Source organism: Entelurus aequoreus, linkage group LG18 (genome assembly GCF_033978785.1).
Source record: "Entelurus aequoreus isolate RoL-2023_Sb linkage group LG18, RoL_Eaeq_v1.1, whole genome shotgun sequence".
NCBI lineage: Eukaryota > Metazoa > Chordata > Actinopteri > Syngnathiformes > Syngnathidae > Entelurus > Entelurus aequoreus.
This window is the reverse complement of record NC_084748.1, coordinates 50,808,280-50,813,337: the sequence shown is the minus strand read 5'-3', so window position 1 is coordinate 50,813,337 and position 5,058 is coordinate 50,808,280.

Genomic DNA, 5,058 nt, shown 5'->3' with positions numbered 1-5,058 from the left:
ACATCCTGGAAGGACTTAAAATAAAACTAAATTTTATATTTAATATACATCATAAAAGAACTTCAGATAAATCTAAATATTACATTTAAAATACATCCTGAAAGGAATTAGATACAAATAATTATTAAATTTAAAATACATTCTAAAATAATTTTAGATAAAACTAAATATTATATTTAAATTACATCCTGAAATAATTTTAGATAAAACTAAATATTATATTAAAATACATCCTGAAAGAACTTTAGATCAAACTAAATATTATATTTAAAATACATCCTGAAAGAACTTTAGATAAAACTAAATATTACATTTAAAATACATCCTGAAAGGACTTAGATACAAATAATTATTAAATTTAAAATACATTCTAAAATAATTTTAGATCAAACTAAATATTATATTTAAAATACATCCTGAAAGAACTTTAGATCAAACTAAATATTATATTTAAATTACGTCCTGAAAGAACTTTAGATCAAACTAAATATTATATTTAAAATACATCCTGAAAGAACTTTAGATCAAACTAAATATTATATTTAAATTACGTCCTGAAAGAACTTTAGATCAAACTAAATATATTTAAAATACATCCTGAAAGAACAAGCACTAAAGTAAGACATTTAAAAACCTTCCTGGATGACATTCTGACAGTCAAATTGTGTACAAACTTTGTGGTCATTTTGCAAGCGAGTAATCACCTGGGATTAATCATGATTAATCACCTGTAATTAATCATGATTAATCACCCGGGATTAATCATGATTAATCCCAGGTGATTAATCATAATAATCCCCTGCAACTAATCAAGATCAATCACATGGGATTATTAATGATTAATCACCTGGGATTAATCATGATTAATCACCTGAGATTAATCATGATTAATCACCTGGGATTAATCATGATTAATCCAAATTCAAAAAATGTAATTCATCTGATTACATAATAAAAAGAATCCTTTGACTGCACTAATTAAAAAGATGACTTTTGGGTCATTTCTAACTTCCTGTTCTAAGGATCTTGCACTTTGTGGGGAAAAGGAACCTCAGATTTACTGCGGTCATCAAAACCTGAAACCAGAAACATTTACACCGAGTTATGTGTGTCCAGCAAGAAAATACACAATCCAAATACAACCTGACAACTTAAGTACTTTATTTCTCTCTGAGTTCTGTCTTGTAAAGAACATCATGTCATGGCTGTCAATCATTTCTACAACTCTTACTTCTTTGTGATGTAGTGATTGGAGCACATACTTGTTGTTGTTGTTGTGATGTAGTGATTGGAGCACATACTTGTTGTTGTTGTTGTGATGTAGTGATTGGAGCACATACTTGTTGCTCACTAAAAACATTCATGAAGTTTGCTTCTTTTATGAATTTATTATGGATCTAGTGAAAATGTGAGCAATCAAAAGTATACATACAGCAATGTTAATATTTTATATATATATATGACAACATACATGCCCATAAAGATGTTTGAAAAAGACAGTAATGAAATATGTACTTACTGAATATTACTTTTATGCTATTTTAATGAGCCAAACAAGTCTACAACCTAAGTTTATATTTGTTCTTAATGAAGTATTGTTGTTATATCTACAAATCATTGCATGTTTCAGGCCGTTTCATGGTACTCAAATGGACATCTCATAATAATTCATAATTATGCACATCTTTATTATGTTGTATATTTTTCTCCTCATCTCACACAAACGCATCTTTGTTTTGTCTTTATTGCACATTTGAACTTCAAGTCATCTGGTGGCAATAACACCCTCTGGCCACATGATGGCAGTGTTGTGCTGTTATTACAGTGAGTGCAGACCAACTTAGTGGAAGTGGCAATAACACCCTCTGGCCACATGATGGCAGTGTTGTGCTGTTATTACAGTGAGTGCAGACCAACTTAGTGTACGTGAGTTTTATTGCAATTGACGTGCTGACTAAATACAAAGTTGATACATTTGAATTAAATATGACAAACATTCTTTTGTCTAACAGTCTCAGGTCTTCTTATTTATGTACTTTTTAAATGTTCTTGTAGTCACAAAATAGTTTGAAGTATACTAGATGGCTTTTTTACCGACTAAAATGTTATTTAATATACTTACAAATATTTACTGACAACAACAACATTTCAAACATGGAAGTCATTTGTAGAAGCATGTCAAACTAATCACAGATATTACAATTAGTCAAATAGTGGGTACTATTAGTGTGTACAAAGTATACAATAGTGTGTACTATTTGTTGGTACAAAGTATACAGTAGTGTGTACTATTAGTGTGTACAAAGTGTAAAATAGTGTGTATTAAGTGTACAATAGTGCGTACTATTTTTGTGTACAAAGTATACAATAGTGTGTACTATTTGTTGGTACAAAGTATACAATGGTGTGTACAAAGTTGACAATAGTGTGTAGAAAGTGTGAAATAGTGTGTACTATTAGTGTGTAGAAAGTGTAAAATAGTGTGTATTAAGTATACAATAGTGTGTACTATTTTTGTGTACAAAGTATACAATAGTGTGTACTATTTTTGTGTAGAACGTGTAAAATAGTGTGTACTATTAATGTGTACGAAGTATAACATAGTGTGTACAAAGTTGACAATAGTGTGTACTATTACTGTGTAGAAAGTGTAAAAAAGTGTGTATTAAGTATACAATAGTGCGTACTATTTTTGTGTACAAAGTATACAATAGTGCATACTATTTTTGTGTACAAAGTATACAATAGTGTGTACTATTAGTGTGTACAAAGTGTAAAATAGTGTGTAGTATTAGTGTGTACAAAGTGTAAAATAGTGTGTATTAAGTATACAATAATGCGTACTATTTTTGTGTACAAAGTATATAATAGTGTGTACTATTAGTGTGTAGAAAGTATACAATAGTGTGTTCTATTAGTGTGTACAAAGTGCAAAATAGTGTGTACTATTAGTGTGTACAAGTGTAAAATAGTGTGTATTAAGTATACAATAGTGCGCACTATTTTTGTGTACAAAGTATACAATAGTGTGTACTATTTTTGTGTAGAACATGCAAAATAGTGTGTACTATTAATGTGTACGAAGTATAACATAGTGTGTACAAAGTTGACAGTGTCTAGAAAGTGTAAAATAGTGTGTACTATTAGTGTGTACAAAGTTGACAATAGTGTGTACTATTAGTGTGTACAAAGTGTAAAATAGTGTGTACTATTAGTGTGTACAAAGTGTAAAATTGTGTGTATTAAGTATACAATAGTGCGTACTATTTTTGTGTACAAAGTATACAATAGTGTGTACTATTTTTGTGTAGAACGTGTAAAATAGTGTGTACTATTAATGTGTACGAAGTATAACATAGTGTGTACAAAGTTGACAATAGCGTGTACTATTACTGTGTAGAAAGTGTAAAAAAGTGTGTACTATTAGTGTGTACAAAGTTGACAATAGTGTGTACTATTAGTGTGTACAAAGTGTAAAATAGTGTGTAGTATTAGTGTGTAGAAAGTGTAAAATAGTGTGTACAAAGTATACAATAGTGTGTCCTATTTTTGTGTAGAACGTGTAAAATGGTGTGTACTATTAATGTGTACGAAGTATAAAATAGTGTGTACAAAGTTGACAATAGTGTGTACTATTAGTGTGTAGAAAGTGTAAAATAGTGTGTACTATTAGTGTGTACAAAGTTGACAATAGTGTGTACTATTAGTGTGTACAAAGTGTAAAATAGTGTGTAGTATTAGTGTGTACAAAGTGTAAAATAGTGTGTATTAAGTATACAATAGTGCATACTATTTTTGTCTACAAAGTATACAATAGTGTGTAGTATTAGTGTGTACAAAGTGTAAAATAGTGTGTACTAAGTATACAATAGTGCGTACTATTTTTGTGTACAAAGTATATAGTAGTGTGTACTATTAGTGTGTAGAAAGTATACAATAGTGTGTTCTATTAGTGTGTACAAAGTGTAAAATTGTGTGTATTAAGTATACAATAGTGCGCACTATTTTTGTGTACAAAGTATACAATAGTGTGTACTATTTTTGTGTAGAACGTGTAAAATAGTGTGTACTATTAGTGTGTAGAAAGTGTAAAATAGTGTGTACTATTAGTGTGTACAAAGTTGACAATAGTGTGTACTATTAGTGTGTACAAAGTTGACAATAGTGTGTACTTTTAGTGTGTACAAAGTGTAAAATAGTGTGTAGTATTAGTGTGTACAATGTGTAAAATTGTGTGTATTAAGTATACAATAGTGCGCACTATTTTTGTGTACAAAGTATACAATAGTGTGTACTATTTTTGTGTAGTACGTGTAAAATAGTGTGTACTATTAGTGTGTACAAAGTATAAAATAGTGTGTACAAAGTTGACAATACTGTGTACTATTAGTGAGTACAAAGTGTACAATAGCGTGTACTATTGTATTGTAATGGTATATTAGTATAACTTGTATTTTATTATAAAGTATATATTAGTATAAATTCAATTTAAAGTAGTTTGACCATTGTACCATCCTGAGGTGACACAGTGGAGGGACATACAAAACACACATCAACGCTGCAAAACAACAGATAGTAGTACTTGTATAAAGTGAAGTGTATATATAATGTACAGTGAAAACAACAGATAGTAGTACTTGTATAAAGTGAAGTGTATATATAATGTACAGTGAAAACTACAGATAGTAGTACATGTATAAAGTGAAGTGTTTATATAATCTACAGTGAAAACAACAGATAGTAGTATATGTATAAAGTGAAGTGTTTATATAATCTACAGTGAAAACTACAGATAGTAGTACATGTATAAAGTGAAGTGTTTATATAATCTACAGTGAAAACAACTAGTACATGTATAAAGTGAAGTGTTTATATAATCTACAGTGAAAACAACAATACATGTATAAAGTGAAGTGTTTATATAATCTACAGTAAAAACAACAGTACATGTATAAAGTGAAGTGTTTATATAATCTACAGTGAAAACAACTAGTACATGTATAAAGTGAAGTGTTTATATAATCTACAGTGAAAAGAGAAGAGAGTTTGAAACCAGTG